This window comes from Sceloporus occidentalis, unplaced genomic scaffold (assembly GCF_023333645.1).
Source record: "Sceloporus occidentalis isolate IW3139 unplaced genomic scaffold, rSceOcc1.0.p SCAF_1, whole genome shotgun sequence".
NCBI classification, from domain to species: Eukaryota; Metazoa; Chordata; class Lepidosauria; order Squamata; family Phrynosomatidae; genus Sceloporus; species Sceloporus occidentalis.
Window position 1 is genome coordinate 132431756 of NW_028316981.1, and position 19208 is coordinate 132450963.

At 43.3% G+C, this 19208-nt stretch overlaps 1 protein-coding gene across 6 annotated transcripts in view; it reads right to left on the reverse strand.

The window, feature by feature from the left end:
* The window catches only part of TMEM94 (transmembrane protein 94), a 106603-nt gene extending 90658 nt beyond the window's left edge, over nucleotides 1-15945 (reverse strand). For all 6 annotated transcript variants that reach the window (XM_089536405.1, XM_089536387.1, XM_089536412.1 and 3 more), the window contains exon 1: nucleotides 15846-15945. The gene's annotated coding sequence lies outside the window, so the exon portion shown is untranslated. The remainder of the gene's footprint in view (nucleotides 1-15845) is intronic.
* Nucleotides 15946-19208: the final 3263 nt, after the last annotated feature.

The window sequence follows — 19208 nt, forward strand, 5'->3', positions numbered from 1 at the left end:
CACTGAAGACTACAATATGTATAACATCCTCAAGTGGGAAACCTAATGCCATCAATATCATTGTGAAGAGCTAGAAAAAGCCACAGTCCTGAGATGCCAACAAGGCACACTTTTTCATAGATTTCAGTATTTGGTATAATTCTAGATCACTTAGTTTATACAGGAAAGCAAGGTTATCAAGTGCAGGGAGAGTTGCTAACCAGGATTCACAGCAAGGTACATAACCCTTCCAGGAGCAAGGTACATAATCCTTCAGCACAGCGTCCCCAGACCTTTTCTGGCTACTGCTCCCTTTAGTCTTAGGCAATGACCCTACTGCCCCCTCCATGTGTATTTCTTTATACAGTCGGCCCTCGGGCTTGCCTTCCATGGCTTTGAGCTTATGCGGATGACAGGCCTGATTAGAATGAGGTGCGCACCCACGCCATGCGCCATGCACCCCGCATACCACCGCAAGCACGTGCCTCATTATTTCCTATGGGGCTTGAGCATACGCTCATTTCCCCATACGCGGGGGATTCCTCGCATATAAGGAGGGAGGGCGGACTGTATTGAGTCTACTGTTCTAACTGCAAATCCAAAACAACCAATCGTGATTGCTGCTCCCTTTGCATCTGTTCACCCTGGGAGCGGCAGCCAAGCACTGGCTAAACAGCAACCAAGGACACTCTTAGCCATGCCGCCACCACTCCCAGCACAGGCCAGTGCAGGCAAGACGCCTCTTGGTGGCTGCTCAGCCAGCTGCTCATTCCTGCTCCCAAGACAACCAGGTGCAAAGAGAGAAGTGTCTCCCTGACAAAGAAGGACTCTCAGTCCTTCTTTGTTTGGGCAGAGATGGGTGCAGCCAATGTTGGTTTACAGAGGCCACATGCCCTGGACTGGAAACTTCAAATGGGGAAAGGCAGAGATTTTAACTGCAGGAGCTACTCCAAGGCGAAAGACTCTTTCAAAGAATTGACCCTAGATACTCCTCTCTCCTTCACCATGGAAATGTCTTCCCCATGCAGCTTTAAGTGTTCCCCTGCCACACACATACACAAACATTACTTCTTCTTTTACCTCTTCACTCAGCCTGTCCAATGAAAGAAAACAAGAGCACCAAAACAGCTCCAATCTGCCAGCCAAGTCCCAGCAAAGCTCACAAAGCTTAAGCAGGGTCCCAAATTCGAAAGTTCCTTTTTGCCACCACTTCTCCCCACTGCCATGTGCTCTAACTCCTTGCTCCAGTGAAACAGTCTGTCCCAAAATGGTGCCACTCTGAGCCAAAGAAACAATGTGCTGCGCCCATGCCTCATAACTGTTTCCCAACTGTTCCCAACTGCATCAGTGAAACATGCAGCTAAGGAAGTGATCCCGTGGAGGCGGGTGAAGAGTTGTAAACTCCACCGCACAAAGTGGCATATCTCTCACTTTGAGGATCATTGCTTTAGCAGAATAAATTATACAAAGGTGGAATAAATTATACAAAATAATCAAATAGGAATGTGGAAAGTTAACACATGATTTATTAAAGGTGCAAAAATTTAGCAGTTAATGATGCAACATTTTATTTTTAACATGCAGTGCTAACCAAAGTAAGATATCCCACAGCAATTCATCTTATTTTCCTTCATTCAATCTGGATTTTTCTTCACATTTGCCATGACAGTTAAAGCAGTGTCAAACTCCATTATTTCTGCAGTGTGGCAGCAGCCCAGGTGAGGGAAGGTGGCTGCTGAATAAAAGGAAGCACCTTTACACAAGCCTTGCCAAGCAACCTTTAACACAAGAATACCTATAGGAGAAATGGGGAGGGGGCAAACTCCTGCATTTTTTTAAATTTGAATAAAACAGCAAGGCTCCTCTCTGAAAAACGTAACAGTTAACTCATACACTTGAAAGGCACCTTGCTTGAAAAGCTGCTGCAAAGTCCTGTAGGGAAAACAAAAACAGGACAGACAGGGGTTGGACTGGATGGCCCTTGTGGTCTCTTCCAATTCTATGATTATATGATTAAGCACAATCTTGTATCTTAGCAGCATTGGCTCAGTTCTGTGCTTTTCAACCCAGCACTGATGGAGAAGTTCAGAAAGTGAGACAGCTGTGCAGGGCAAGAACACAGCCTGCACTGCAGTAAAACATTCTGTCTCTGAAATGTGATCTTGAAACCAAGCCATGCCTTTTGACAACCATAAACATTTGCACCACCTTCGACATCTATGGCAAAGAACGAGCAGTTTCTGCCATTCCAGTTACCATTTCCCCTAGCTTTTGGCAAAAAATTTACTTTTTAAAAACCTGAAGTAACTTAGCAGCAACCAGCTAAAGAGATAAATGCAATCACTTGCTTTTACCCAGTTGCTGCACCCTCGGGTAACCCTGGATTTGATTTGCTCACACACAGGATTAGATTTGTTTATGTGTCATCATTCTCCATGGATTGAGGGAGGAGGAATGTTTGGCCTGTGAACAAACACAGCCCAGCCCACAGAGGCTTTTGCTTCAAGCCCAACACCTTCCCAAGCCCTGCACAGACCATCCACTCTGGGCCAAAGTGTACTGGTGTTGGTTGAGCCGTAATCTCAGGATTCAGTTGGTATTTACAAGCAGTGACCTGGGAGTACTTTGCTCTTTGCCTCCTTTTCCTGCAAGGGGAATGGAGGAAACAAAAAACAGCTACCTGGCCAAAGTGATGGTTGGAGATGGTCCATCCAGTGCAGCAGCCTTGGACCCAATGACATCAGCTGAGTGCACTGGGATCATCCAGTCCATAGAGGGCTAGTGAAGAACTTGCCTTCCCCTTAAGTATGGTTCTCTGCCCTAGATATTTTAAAAATATAGCATTCTAGGAAAGCTTCCAGTTGTGTGAATTTACCATGCTCTCAATATACCTCATTAAATCAGGGACTGGCAACCGATGATCTGCAGGCTGGATTTGGTCCTTAAAACAAATCTAGTTTTAGACTAACTGAATTTTAATCAAGTTAAAGCAATGAACATAGTTTCATTGGAATAAAAGAAACAGTATAGGAAGCCAAACTACAGTATAAACTTTTAATACAATGTCCACCTTTTAAATTTTGTATATAAAATCCTAGGCAATACGTTCCACAAATTTTGGCAAGCCATGGCGGTAGATGCTTAGGGATGATAGGACCAAGCACTCATCCTTTATCTGTGAGCGCACAGGTAGACATTCTGAGCATCTGTACAACCCAGCACCAAAACACCAAGTCTAGGCTTTAGCTCTGGCCTGATGCTTATTTTGATGCTGGAGACACACCATATCCCTCTTGACACCAAACACCAAATCATAAGAGTTGGAAGAGACCACAAGGGCCATGGGTGGAAATTTCCCAGTAATTGAGTGGTGATTCCAAGCACAGGGCAACTCTGATAACAATCCTCTTTTGTCCTAAAATGGAATTGGCTGCCGTTTCAGGCCTTCCCAATACTTCAGGTGTCATGAAAAATTGACATACTGTACATCACAGCTCTAAGACAAGCTTTATTGGTAGTAAATAATGCAATAGGTGATCCACAGCAAAGGAAGCATCCCCTCACAGCTAGTGGGAAAGTCAATCAATGAATTATACCCAGATTACCTCCCCCCCCCCATCCACATTCCTTACAGCGCAGAAGTGAACAAAAGAAACTGATGTATGTAGGTGTGACCCTTCTCCCATCCAAATAGGTATGAGAACTGATTGAGCAGACTGCTATAAGGAAAGTCAACTTCCCTGGTCCATTTTCCTTCTTCAGTCTCTTCTTAGCCTTGAACTGCCAAGCTAAATCTAATCTATCTAGCAGGACTTACAAAATACAAACTAAGCTTTTCTGTGTCACTGAACAGCTGATAAGATTTGGCATAATACGGACAGGGATTCTAAAACTCCACTTTCTTTTTTAATGGGCACACTTTTAAATCTGTTGATATTTTAATTATATATTAAACTGGAAAGCAAATCATTGCATTTGCAGGCACTCAGTACTACTCCAGAAGAAAAGTGGCATATAAACAAAATATGTAAATAAATAAATAAATAAATTGTTGGACCTTTGGGGCAATTTTTGAGTAAAAACTGCCCCAAAATTGGATGGGCTGCAGTTAGGGGTCCCATGGGCCACACTGTCTGGAGAACACAGTGGATCTTGAGAAAGTCAGGAGTAAATAGTTCTGCAGAGGTGAGTAAATGCACATAGAATACAATTATCAAGTAATTGGCATGAGCAGGCAACAGGGAACCTGGGCAAAGTAAGAAGGGAGAAATACAAGGGAAGAGATGATATCAGACTCAGTCCATCCATGACAGCTGGTCAGTTTACGTAACTATTTGGCATATGTGGCTAGCCACTTTTTAAATCTGTGTTTGGACTGTCTGAATAGGATAGTCTGAATTGTTTGTCTCAAGGATAAGCTGTGAGCCAGTATGTCAACATTCAATCTATACCAGGAAATTTCATAATTATATGTATCTATGTCTTCCTCCTCATGGAAGATTTCAGTATTCTGTAGAAACCACTGATTTACGACTTGCTTAGATATTCTGAAATAAAGTAATTTTGCCAATTAATATGTGAGAGCTATGACTAGAACAATGTTGGTTCTAGAAAAACTGCAAGATTTCCCTCTCCCAAAATCATGTATTTGCTCCGCTATTCATACAAAAGAGGAAAAAATATGACACAAGAACAGAATTACAAAAACAAGATAGATTTTACAACATTTTATTTTGTACTTTTCTCCCTCTTTATTTCAATGTCATACAAATTAAACTTTACTGAGTATATTAACATCTCACAGAATGGGTGGGAAGGGGCCTCAAAGGCCACTGAGTCCACTTAAAGCAGGAACTCCAGCTAGGCAGTGGTTCCCAAACTTTGATCCTCCAGGTGTTTTGGACTTCAGCTCCCAGAAGCCCTAGTCAGCTTAACCAACAGTTGAGAATTCTGAGAATGGAAGTCCAAAATAGCCCAACAGGCTTGCTGTCTGCGGATGCTGGGATCTGCGGATGGCAAGTCAGCGGATACCGAGGGCCTACTGTCTAGTCGTGTTTTTATGTCCATGTCCCCCATACACACACATACGCACGCACACAGTGACAGTCATTATTGGCATACTACAGCAACCAATAAAGTGTGATCAATTAAGTTCCATGGGAAACTTAATTGATCCATGATGAGGGAATTTCATCATGATGATCACTACCACCTCACTGTGAATATTTTTTGATCAAGCTGACTGCTCAGAATTGCAGTAGTCCAGTAATCCAATGCTAAATGGTTTTTACTCTGTTCTACTGCGGACCAGTACAAACGACCTAAAAGGGTGGCTTGATGCTGCCCCTTTGATTGGGGCCATGGCCCTGATACAGCGTTTTTTCAGCCTAAAAAGAAGTGGCAAAATGTAAAGTGGGGGCAGAAAAAGGGCTGCTTTTCCACCGCGGCGCCAGCTTTTCGGTGCTCCTGCAGCGTGCAGCATATGAATGCTGCACTGCTGGAGCGACACAATACTGCCCGTCATCTGGTCAGGTGGGCAGCATGACTCCAACTTGGGGGCGTCGTCATCTGAACGCCACACCCCCATGCCGCCCCCAAGCTGGCATACTGTGCTGGTGTGTTCAGGCTCTGTGTTACATGTAACTTCTTCCTCAGTAAATGTGATTAGGATTAAAGCCTTAAGGACTTGCTTCTGAATAAATCTACTTAGAACCTCTTAGTACGTCCCTTCCATTGCTTTCAACAGGACATTCCTAATGTGGACCAAACCTATCACGATTTTCTTGGCAAGGTTTGTTCAGATGGGGTTTGCTATTCTGAATTCATGGTCAAATGGGAATTCAAATTCTGATCTTCCAGAATCCTGGCCCAACATTCAAACCACCACCAGTTTTAAATCAAAAGCTGTTATTTAGGAACTAGGCAGTTCAGCAGTAGCTGCTCCACTTAGTTTACTCACATAGATTCTTGGCTAAGGGGCAAAACAGATCAAAAGTAAAAGGCCAGAATGAAGGTCTCAGGATGTTTTTATAGATTATCTGGAGCATGGGTCGGCAACCTGCGGCCCGTGGGCCACATCCGGCCCCCGGAGGCGCCAGAACCGGCCCCCGCTCGCTCCTGCCGCCGATTGCGCCGCCGATTGCCGCCGCTCCGGCCGCCATTTTGTTTTTTAAAATGGCAGCGCCCATCTAGGAGGCCCGGTGTGCTCCCTGGAGCCCTGTTCAAGGGCTCCAGGGCCGTGCCAGGCCTCTGAATGGGCGACGCCCTCCTCCCTCCTCCTCCTTCGCCCTCCGCCCTCCTGGCCCCGCCCTTCACCCTTCAGGCTCCGCTCTCCTGGCCTGGCTCTCCCCTCCTTCCTTCTCTCTCCACCCTCCTGGCCCTGCCCTTCACCTTCTGGCTCCACTCTCCTGGCTCTCCTGGCTCTGCCCTCAGCCCTCCCCCCATGGAAGAGCGGGGAGGGGGGGGAAGGAGGAGGAGGAGGCAAACGAAAGAGAAAGAGAAAGAAAGAAAGAAAGAAAGAAAGAAAGAAAGAAAGAAAGAAAAAGAAAGAGTCAGAGCCACTACCACGCAAGAGAAGAGGTTGGTTCATTGGGGGAGGGGGGTTATCGGAAGCTAAACCTACTACCTGTGCCTTTGTGGTTTGGGACACAGTGTGCATGCATTTTCCCCTGTTCTGTGGCCTTCAGGTAGCTTCCACATGCTAACAAATATTGTTATTCTTATGCTTACATCCCTTGGTATTCTCTTTGCAAAATCCCTCCACATGGGCTGGCTGTTTGGGTTGAGACCTTTTGCATGCATTTGATCTGGATTTCCTGCATGGCAGGGGGTTGGACTGGATGGCCCTTGCAGTCTCTTCCAACTCTATGCTTTCCCTCTGCTCTCTGACTTTCAGGTAGCTTGCATGCTGCAAATATTGTTATTCTTATGCTTACATCCCTTGGTATTCTCTTTGCAAAATCCCTCCACATGGGCTGGCTGTTTGGGTTGAGACATTGTGCATGCATTTGATCTGGATTTCCTGCATGGCAGGGGGTTGGACTGGATGGCCCTTGCAGTCTCTTCCAACTCTATGCTTTCCCTCGGCTTTCTGACTTTCAGGTAGCTTGCATGCTGCAAATATTGTTATTCTTATGCTTATATCCCTTGGTATTCTCTTTGTAAAATCCCTCCACATGGGCTGGCTTGCTCCTTTCTGGATTGAGACAGTGTGCATGCATTTGATCTGGATTTCCTAATTTTTATTTAACTTTACTTGTTCTTGTTCTTCATTTTGAATATTGTATATGTTCCCATTTTGTTTTTTACTTCATATAATGTTTGCAGTGTGTGTAGGAATTATTTTTATTTATTTATTTATTTATTTTTTAAAAAAATATTTAATTATTAATTTTTGGGCTTTGGCCGAAGGATGGGACCGAGGAGGAGAGGCCAGGCACATGCCTACTTCTCCTTGCGGGACGTCGGTGGAAGCTCCGCCCCCGACATGCGGCTCCACCCCCGGAGGGAGGAAGCTCCGCCCCAGCATGCGGCTCCACCCCCAGAGGGTGGAAGCTCCACCCCTGGTGTGTGGCTCCGCCCCCAGAGGGTGGAAGCTCCACCCCCCAGCTTCGGCCCCCCAGTTGTCTGAGGGACAGCAACCCGGCCCCCGGCTCAAAAAGGTTGCCTACCCCTGATCTGGAGTCTTGAAGAAGCCTTTTTAGCTAGGAATTCAAAAAGGTGGTAGACCTCATGTAAGGGCTCAAAGGAAGCAGAATGTTATTCCAGTTCATACAAAGGTATCATCTAATCTAGGGACTATACATATGTTGTAAAAGAGCCAATATATCTATCTCCATAGCAAAGCCTACGGTACACAAGCTTAGAAGAACAAAGGATTTGAGAAGTGTTTGCTAATTAGACAAAAGCAGACACAGCAATCTGACAAACTGGCAAGATTCTGCCCACTTATATTTAGCAAGTCCTTCAATTTAAGCAAGTTCAGCAACTACTCAGAAATAAACTACTGCACATTTGCCTACTATTGACCATCTAAGGATATGTGTATGTGCTTTCTTCACCCCAAAACTAAATCAATATCTCTGCTGCAGAACACATTTGTGCCAAGGAAGCAGGGTGTCACTTAGCACATGGACAGCATTTGCCCTCATACAGAGTAAGTAAGTGAAGACAGATTTTTGCTAAAGGCTGCAAAGGGAATCAGCACTCTGTTTTTGCAGCACTGATGTCTCTGCTGTTTTTGAAAAATGACATGCTCACTTCCTGGGGAATCCAACTCACAGCCATACTTCAGTGAGAAAATCCCTGACAATCCCTAAGTAAGCTAACGAACATCCATTGTATGACTCCAAAGAGAACACTAAGTTACCAACAGCAAAGTTGGAAAATGAATGACTCTCTAACTCAGCTACTGCTGAGATGATGGGAGTTGAAATCCAGCAATATCAAATCCTAGGGTCCCAGGAGTGCACCCACAAATTGAATTCAATAGAAAATTAATTTAAGTCAATACAAAGCAGCAAGAGGGCCAGAATAACTCTAGCCAGGACACAAGCCTATGTTTAATGGATCTGAAAAACTGCAACTCCAGAATGCTAAGTACAATTCAGTGTTATTATTTGAACAAGAGGGATATCAACTTTTACACAAAGCACTTCCACTTCCACACACACACATGAACTAAGACAGGGGTAGGCAACCTGCGGCCCGTGGGCCGGATGCGGCCCGGCGAGGCCTTGGGACCGGCCCCAGCCCAGTCCTGCCGCCGATTGCCGCCGGGGCCTTTGGGGGGCAATTGTCTATAGAAGCCTCAGAAACATGCATTTATATTAACATTTTTTAAAAAATCAGCAATTTTTTTCGCATGTCCTCCATTTTTTTAAAAAAGTGTCTTCCATTTGAAAATTTTGTCCTACATTTGTCCTTTTTTATTTATATATTTAATTTTTTTTTAAAAAAATTGTTTAATTATTTATTTTTTGGCTTCGGCCCCCCCAGTTGTCTGAGGGACAGCAACCCGGCCCCTGGCTCAAAAAGGTTGCCTACCCCTGAACTAAGATATCAAAAGTGGTAGTAGATAGCAAATTAAAGGATGGCAATGGGCAATGCTTACTACTTCCAGAAGTTAGGCTCTAATCTGGGGGAATACTGGGAGTTGAATGGGACTCAGTACTCTGCTTTATGTTGCAGCCAGAAGTACTGAGGGCTCTGGCTTGAATTTGACAGTTTCTGCCTGATTCCAAACTGGACCAAAGTGGGAGTGCCCATGTGGACTTGTCTTGAGGCATTTTGAGTTGATTTTCCACAAATCCCAAAAGCAATGGGATTCCCAGCTGGTTGATGGTTTTAACTTCAAAAGGAATATTTTAGGTTGATAGCAGTGACATTGATTTAATTAAGAAGTGATAAAATCAGGACAACCCCAGGAGTTTGGGACGTGATGAGTTGTGGGAAAATACAATACCCCAAAATAACACAGGGTATACAGAGCATGGTAATAGGCAACACATTCCCTACCCCAATCTAATCTTAAAACATTTAATCAGATGCTGAGAGGCCATCTCTACAACAGGGCCTGAAGAAGAACGTATAAAATATTAAAAGATAAATCATACGCATTTAATTTAGGAATGTACCTATGACACTCATATGAATGGTATTTGGAATTCCTACATGGAAGGGGTAAAATCTGCCAGCAAACTCATACCATAGCAAGTTTGGGCTTTGGATGTGAGAAATGTAGGTTTTTGTTGGCAATTATTTATCACTGGAGAGATCATTCTCTCTCACCTTCATCCGTAGTGCAGTGGTCTTATAGCATGTGTAGTAGGATCACACATGCCCGCACAGAACTACTGTATATATACTAATGTATACATTTAGAAATTTTAGTCAAAAAGTGACCCAAAAAACCTGAGTTAACTCATCCGCAGGTCATTGTAAGTACTGTACTTTGACTCTTATAAAAAAATAAAGGAACTATCCCCTGGTGAAAGGCAAGAGTATAACCTTTCCTGTAAGCACTGACCACCCACCCACCCACCCACCCCCCGTTCTCTCATCTATCCATGCTTCAGTCTGAGCACAAATAGTTATGCCTTCTGGAATTTTGTAAGTTCTCTGGTGTTATTTTCCTTTACTTCATTCTTTAGATATTTTGTTACATGCTCCTAAGTTTTGCCCTCAGCTTAACCATAGGTCATAGCAAAATCCATAACTTTGGCCCTAAAAATCCGCCGTCGAGTATATACAGTAATTCCCCTGCATCAATGGTGAGCATGTGGTGAGCAGCCTAACATGTGGTTCCAAATTCCTTGCAATATGTAAGGCCATAAAATTCCCTGAACTGAGGAACCTTTATAGCTTCCCTCTAGCCCATAAAGTCAAAAATACTCTTATTGTTTTATTCATGATACCAGGAAATATCAACTTAAGGTATTATCTCAGCAGCTGCATTACATATGCCAGGGAGAGAGAAGGCTGGCCCAGTACCATCAGGGGCTAGCCTGAAGAAGAAGAGCCCTCCCTCCGGTCCACCTGCCTTGGTCCAGGCCTCAGAGGGAGAGAAGAATGCTGGACCTGATTCCCTCCCCCCCATCACCATTCCCTTCTCCTTTTGTGTCGTGTCTTTTAAATTGTAAGCCTGTGGGCAGGGAACTGTCTGTTATCCCCTCTATTGTAAACCGCTCGGATTCCCAGTGATTGGGTGGTATATAAATAAAACCTATTATTATTATTATTATTTTACCTCATCTTTTCAAAGCAACACTGCTCTCAGTAAGAAGTGTCACAGGAGAGTGCCAAGTAACAGTCACCTAAGTAATAGGTATCCTATGAGGAGAAAAAACTTCCCCAGAGAGATTAAAAGAAAGCAATCTGAATTATTCAGTCCAGAATGTGATTATCACTGCAAAAAGAAAATGCTCTGGACATGCCACAAGAAACATTTCCACTAAGATTAGACTTTCTACAACTGGGACCACAAATGTATTACAATAGAGGTAGGAAGAAGGTAAAACTGGATCTACTGGCAGATCTCAGTGAGTGCAATATATCAGCAAGAATTTCTGGCTTCCAATGGCAGCAACAAAATGGACCCACTCTTATTGTGCTGCTGAAATGAAGAAAGCTTGGGGAAACTAGGAATAAATGTTTGGTAAGGAGCATGAGTTGCATTGGTTGAATGAATGTTTGGTAAGAGCCCTGGTGACGCAGTGGTTAAATACCTGTACTGCAGCCACTCACTCAAATCCATAAGGTTGCAAGTTCAATATTAGCCAGGGCTCGAGCTTGACTCAGGTTTGCATCCTTCCAAGAAGGTCACTAAAATGAGTACCCAGCATGTTGGGGGCAATTAGTAAACTGCTTAGAGCAGACCTGCACAACTTACCAGTAGGAAGGGACCAAAATTAAAATAGGTTAACTTCTTTGGGCTGCAGATAGGTTTTAATTAAATATTAATTAATTAATATTATTAAACTTATTAATATTATTAATATTAATTCCTGGCCCTTTCCTCAAGAGAAAGCCAAGCAGCAGAGGAGCATTGCAGGTATTCACCCATCCTCAGCTTCCACCTTGCCTTCTCCTCAGGAGAAAGCCAAGCAGTGGAGGAGCCTTGTACGACAAATATTTGCCCATCCTCCTCCTTCGCTGTCCGAACTCCTCCTCAGGAGAAAGCTGGATGGTGGAGGAACCTTGCTTGACAAGCATTTGTTCATCTTCCTTCACTGCTGCCTGGCCTCCTCCCCAGGAGAAGGCTGAGCAGCAGAGGAGCCTTAAAATGGTTCCACATCCTTGCAGGCCACCCAAAATCCTTTGGCAGGCTGCATGTGGCTCCTGGGCCGTATGTTGTGCAAGCCTGGCTTAGAGACGGCTTAGTTCAGTATGAAGCAGTATATAAATGAAGCTGCTATTGCATTCAGTTTGCATACTCAAAACAAATTCTGGGACTCAATAATTCTTTAATTTTAAGTGTATAGCCTTGGTGCCTGTTGGTAAATCTTGGGGTTCTAAAAAAAATACTAAGTAGATTGTTCAAGCCTGAAGTTTGCCTACTGCTAATCTATAAGGGACCCAATAGATCAGAAAAAAACAAGACAAGTTGTACAAGACTAGCTAGGCATTAATTACTAACTGCACCAAATACCCATAGGTTAGTCTCAAAGGTGCTATAAGATCTTTTTGCTTGCTGACTACTCATAATCAACCACAATGTAGATTAGCTATAGAAGCACTCACTGATCATTCCAATCAAACAACCCACTAGGTAGATTTTAAAACGCCAGCTATTCAGATAAATGGGAGGGGAAGGTAGTCAAAATGACTAAATATGTTCAACTGCAAAGAGATGCATTAATATCTATATGAAACTAGATTAAAATTCGGTTCTTGGATTAAAAAAAAATCAAACTCTGCTGCCCACCAAAGTAAACTAGCACAAAATGCCTAGTGGCATGTTTGTACCATAATAAGTCTTTGTTGTTGTTAATTGCTGTCACGTCAGCTTTTAATATTGGAATAATTTAATTCTATTGTAATGTATCACGTTTCTGTGTTTTTAATTGTAATGTTATTTTAATAAACTCTGAGCTTCCATCATGGCTTCCTTGATGGAATCAATCCATCTGTAATGTGGAAGAACTGGCAAAATCATCTCTGAGTTCTCCCTGCCTAAGAAAAGCACATGAAATTCATGAGGCTGCCCTAAGTCAACAGTTGATGTGAAGGCACAGACACACATAATGTGGTATTCCCCTTTTCCTACTTCCTTCTGCTTTGCCAAGTGTTAACATCTTGTAAAAGAGTGCACAGCATCTTTGACAGACATCACAATACCACCATCACACGGCTATGGGAATAATCAGCGGATATGATTCCTAACCTCTTGCTCCAACAATATTGTGATGTATAGATTAAGTCTTCCTTATCTGGAACTCAAAAGTCATCCACGTAGTTGGCTGAGATAGCAACACCTTTGTTTTCTGATGGGGTCAGGGTACCCAAAGTTTGTTTCACGTACAAAATTATTAGAAATATTTCTGCAGTGTTGACATTGCCTCAGTTAAGCTGCAGAGAAGCCCAATGCCGTAGGTCTCCCCACCTGGGATTGCCAGAGGGGAGACTGGAAAGAGCATCTATCCCTTTAACGCAGTGGTTCTCAACCTTCCTAATGCTGCATCCCTTTAATACAATTCTTCATGTTGTGGTTACCCCCCAACCATAAAATTATTTTTGTTGCTACTTCATAATTTAATATGACTTCACTGTAATTAAACATATGTGTTTCCCGATGGTCTTAGACGACCCTTGTGAAAGAGTTGTTCGACCCCCAAAGGGGTTGCAACCTACAGGTTGAGAACCACTGCTTTAAAGCTATGTAGAAGAGGGAAGAATTTCATCAGGCTGACTGTTGATTGGTCAGGTAGCAACACCTGCTAAAATACTTCCCTCTTCTGTTGTTGTTGTGTGCCTTCAAGTCGTTTCTGACTTATGGCAACCCTAAGGCAAACCTATCCTGGAGTTTTCTTAGCACGATTTGTTTAGATTGCAAAACTCTACAGTCATAGTCCACTTGAACCACTATGCCAGGCTGGCTCGTCTTCTACACAACCATTAAAGGTTAAATTCAAAGACCTAGAATGACATGATCATAGAATTGGAAGTGACCCCAAGCGCCATCCAGTCCAACCCCCTGCCATGCAGGAGCTCACAATCAAAGCATCCCTGACAGATGGTCATCCAGGCTCTGTTTAAAGACCTCCAAAGACAGAGATTCCACCACATGCCAAGGGAGCGAATGTGTTCCAGTGTCAAACAGCTCTTACAGTCAGGAAGTTCCTCCTAATGTCCTAATGGAATCTAGCCATGTTAGTCTGGAATATCAGTATGCAAATAGAACTTGCACAGGATGACCAAATGTCTTATCCATAATGGAGGACAAGGCCTCTGCCAAATATAGGACATCCAGGAACACGTAGAACATTACAAAATAAAAGCAAAAACACTCATATAAATGTAAATTCATGCTTCTTAGTCATGCTCAAAATAGAGGATATTTTGAAATCCTTCCATGACAGAAGGCTGATATATAGGATATGTCTTGGACATCTGGTCACAGTGGTCTTGCAGCACCTTTGAGACTAATTGAAAGAAATGAATTGGTAACATGAGCTTTGGTGGACTTGAGCCTACTTCCTCAGATGCATTTTAAAGGCACAAGTGCCCTTTCCAGTTTTCATGTTGGAAACCCTAAGAGGAGGTCCATTTAGGAAACAGCAGCAAGGCAGAGAAGCTGGCTGGTCCTAGGTATCCAATCCTGCATCCTCCTCCAAACAACTGCTCTTCCTTTCCTCTCAAGAAAGGGGGAATGGCACAGGGATCCATGAAATGGGACCAGGGAGGAAGGACTCTGCAACAGCAGAGATAAATTCAGAGACACCACTAAAATAGTCTGGAATATCAGTATGCAAAGGGATCTGGCAGCACCTGGAGACTGACTGAAAGATAAATTGGTAGCATGAGCCTTCTAGACTTGAAATAGAATTCAAAGATATAGCTATGTTAGTCTGTAGAATCAGTATGTAGAGAAATCCTGTAGGACCTTTGAGACTAACTGAAAAAAGAAGTTGGCAGTATGAGCTTTCATAGACTTAAGTCTACTTCCTCAGATGCACTTGGACAAACCTTCAAATCCCAGAAAGCAACATGAGGCAGCCAGAGCAGTTAAAGTGGACTAGCAGCTTAGGCACAAAAGCCTCAGGCACAAAAGAGAAGTAGACCAAGTGTAGGAAAGTATGTGTAGAGAGCTCTTGTAGGACCTTTGAGACTAACCACATTACTGCATTACACTTAGTCTACTTACTTATAGTCTACACTTGGTCTACTTACTTCTCTTTTGTGCCTGAGGGAGTAGCCCTAAGTATAGGAAAGCTCATGCTCCAGCGTCTTTTGTTCAGCCAGGCTACATCCGCACGGCAGGGATAATCCAGTTTGACACTACTTTAACTGCCAGGGCTCCCTGCTATGAGATTCTGGAAAGTATAGTTTTATTGGGGCACCAGAGCAGAACTATCACTAGTTTTCCTTGGCAGAATTTGTTCAGAGTGGCTTCCTCTGAGGCGGAGAGAGTGTGGCTAGCCCAAGATCACCCAGTATGGAGCCTCACTTTAGAAATAAAGCAGTTTGACACCACTATAACTGTCATGACTCTATCCTGTGGAATCCTGGAATTTGTAGTTTGCTGAAGTATTCAGCCTGGCCTGTCAGGGAGCTCTGGTGCCACAACAAAACTATAATTTCCAGAATCTCATAGCAGGGAGCCATGGCCGTTCAAGTGGTGTCAAACCAGATTACTCAGTCTCAAAGGTGCTGCCAGACCCCTTTGCCGCCTGATAACAGGGCTAAAATTGGGGAGAGGGGTTAGTGGTATTTCCTTTTGTGTTCAAGGTGTTTCATAATCTTGATCTCTTGATGCCTAAATATAATGAAAGAATAAAGGAAGCTGGCTGAAGTTTGCAGTCAACTCACATTACTGAGAATTCATTGCTGGTCAAAAGGCTCCTGACCATAATAGTTCTGATTCAGGTGCAAAACACACTGCAGAAATAATCCAGTTTGAGACCGCTTTGACTGCCATGGCTCGGTGCTGGGTTATTGTGGGAACTGAAGCTTTGGGCCATTTAGCCTCTTCTGTGAGAGAGAGAGAGAGAGAGAGAGCGCTCTGGTGCCACAATAAAACTACCATCCCCAGGATTCCCTAGCACTCAGCCAGGGCAGTTAAAGCGGTCTCAAACTGGATTATTTCTGCAGTGTGTCTTGGGACCTAAGCGGTGCATCAGGAGCCCTCTCCAGAAAGGCTTACTTACCAGATCCCGCCCTCCTTTCGGCTCCAGGACTTGATACGGTTCCTGGAGGCCTTCCTTTGACGCAGGGCAACCCTACTCTCCCTCCCCAGACACCCCTAGGGCCGCCATCCTTGCTGCTGGCAAACAACCCGCTTTGCCCCTAGATCCCCATAGGTGTGACTTCAGGTACGGTTAAAGAAGCTTCGCTCTGATTGGCTCCCTTCCCTTTCAACCGGCAGCGCTCTAGCTGTGATAGGCTAGAGGCCGCTAAGGAGTGACGCCCTCCTTCCGCCCTTCCTTCCTTCTCTCTCTCTCTCTCTCTCTCTCTCTCTCTCTCTCTCTCTCTCTCTCTGCTTGGCTTCTTATTAGGCTGTGTAAGAGGAGCTGTTTGTTGACCATCCAGGCCCAGGGTTTCCTTTGGGGTCCGAGTCGCATGGTTGGCCTGCAGGAAGCGGCAGGAGATATTTTTAGGAGAGGGAGTCCCTTCCAGCAGCAGGCACCTTGAGAGTCCCTTATGCACTGGGCTCCTCCTTCCTTTGAGCTCCAGGACATGAATAATAATAATAATAATAATAATAATAATAATAATAATAATAATAATAATATTTAATAATGTAATGTTTTTAATTGTTTTTAAACTTTGCATTTTTAACGCTTTATACTGTTTTAACATATAAGCTTAGCACACGAAGGATGTTACTGTTTTAATTGTTCATGTAATTTAACCTTAAACTGTTTAATTCTTTTTAAAGGGGGGGATGTTTTGTATATGTGGTGTATTCTTTTAACATTGTAAGCCACTTTGATGGTAGAAATAAAAGATTTATTTATTTATTATTTATTTATAAGGAGATTGGGAGTTTATCCCGTGAATATCCTGGGGAAATCGCATAACGATTTCACATGATGTTGCACAAAACCTGCCATTAAAGGGGCATTAATGCACATCTTTTTACTTTGGTTTACTTTACTTTTACTATTTCTGATATCACTTGATTTGCACAATTGCGTGTAGTAATCATTCAAGCAATTACTCGCCATTTCCACAGCATGCTTTAAATGAGCTTTAATCTCTCTTTAATGCCAAAATCAGTGTGTGATAAATTTATTAGACTGTTTTACATTTGTTAGCCACCTTGAGTCCCTGTACTGGGAGGAAGGCGGGATATAAATAAACAGAATAATAATGATGATGATAATAATAATAATAATGAAACCATTCCTAGGGCTTTCTCTGCCAACTGGGCAACCCTACTCTACCTCCATAAACACCCCTAGGATCGCCATCCTTAGACAATGAGAAGTAGTAAAAGGGTTTCCTTACCTTGGATCAAACATTGATCCCAATGGGGACTGCAGCCAAGAGATCAGAAGGAATGGAAAAGGCAGCTATGAAAGAACTGGAGAAGATCCAGATGTGCTGATAAATACAAATGGGCTTTAGAGTCATTCAAGCCATTTTATTCCCCATCGCCATGTATGGATCACTACATAGAGAAATCTTGTAGCACCTTTGAGACTCACTGAAATAAAGATGTTGGCAGCAGGAGCTTTTGTAGACTTCAATCTACTTCCTCAAATGCATTTGGTGGAGTGGGAACCAGGCACTGAGCCAAATGCATCTGAGGAAGTAGACTGAAGTTCCTGCTGCCAATTTCTTTCAGTGAGTCACAAAGGTGCTATAAGATATCTCTACATACTGATTCTACAAACTAGGGGGCTGTACAGTTGGGAGGCATGCCGCTGCCCCTTTTTTGCCCTTGATAGGTGCCACACAAGAAGAAGCTGTGAAAAGCAGCTTCTTTTTTGGCTGCTTGAGCTGCACTGTCAAACTGGATTATTTCTGCAGTGTGTTTTGGACCTGAATCAGAACCATCATGGCATGCACCGTGTAAACAGGCATGCGCCAAAATGGCATTCTGGCGGCAGGGTCACGGCGTCGAGTGTGCAGATGCTGTGCCGTGACTCTGCCCACAAGCTGGCCTTTTGGGCTGGTCTGTACAGGCTCTAACACAGCTATATCTTTGAATTCTACTACCATGTGTGGATGTGAGAACTGGACAGTGAAGAAATGAGATAAGAAAATTAATTTATTTGAGATGTGGTGCTGGAGAAGAGTGCTGAGGATCCCGTGGATGCACAAAATAACAAACAAATGGGTCCTTGAATAGATGAAGCCTGAAATCTCCCTAGAAGCCAAGAGGATAATAGTGAGGTTGTCATACTTTGGTCATATCATGAGAAGGCATGACTCATTGGAAAAGACAATAATGCTAGGAAATGTGGAAGACAGTAGAAAGAGAGACAGACCACATGCCAGATGGATGGACTCAGTCCCAAAATGTAAAGATATACAACTGAGCACAAAGATTAGAATCGTCCAAACCACTGAATTCCCCATCACCATGTACGGATGCAAAAGCTGCACAGTGAAGAAAACCAATAAGAAGAAAATCAACTCATTTGAGATACGGTGCTAGAGAAGAGTGCTAAGAATACCATGAGTTCAAAATTCACTGCAGAAATAAGCCAGTTTGAGACCACTTTAACTGTCCTGGCTCAATGCTGAAGGATTTTGGGAATTGTAGTTTTGTAAAACATTTGGCCTTCTCTCTCCAAGAGCTCTGGGGCCACAATAACAGTTCCCAGGATTCCCTAGTACAGAGCCAGGGCAGTTAAAAGGATCTCATATTGGATTATTTCTGCAGTATGCTTTGGACCATGGACAGCCAAAAAGACAAAAAATGAGTTTTTGAACAGATCAAGCACGAAATCTCCCTGGAAGTCAAGATGATCAAGTTGAGGCCGTCATACTTTGGCCTCATTGTGAGAAGGCACGATTCATTAGAAAAGACAATAATGCTAGGAAAGGTGGAAGGAAGAAGAAAGAGAGGAAGACCCATAGTAGATGGATAGACTCTATTAAGGTACGAATTTGCAGGAACTAAGCAGAGCAGTGGAATTCAGGGAGTCTTGGAGATGTGTCATCCACAGGGTTGCCATGGATTAGATCAACTCAAAGGCAGTTAACAACAAATTGGGTTCTGGCATCTGTTTTTCTATTGTTTACATTTTTTTATTCTTCTGCAGGAAAATACCCCATTACTAGTCTGTCATAATTAAATTTTAAAAATGGTAAGCATGGGAAACTAGAATTATGAAACATGTAATTTTTCTCATCAGTATTGATTGTAATATAATGAATCTTGTCCAAGTTTTAATTTGCTCATTGGAAAGCAAGAGGACAATAATTAATTGTAACAGTTTTGTAACTCACCTAACTGAAAGAAAGAAGTTGGTAGCATAACGTTTTGTAGACTTGAGCCTACTTCTTCATGCTTTTCATGTGGTTATCTACTCACTTTGGCTTTAGACAACCTCCAT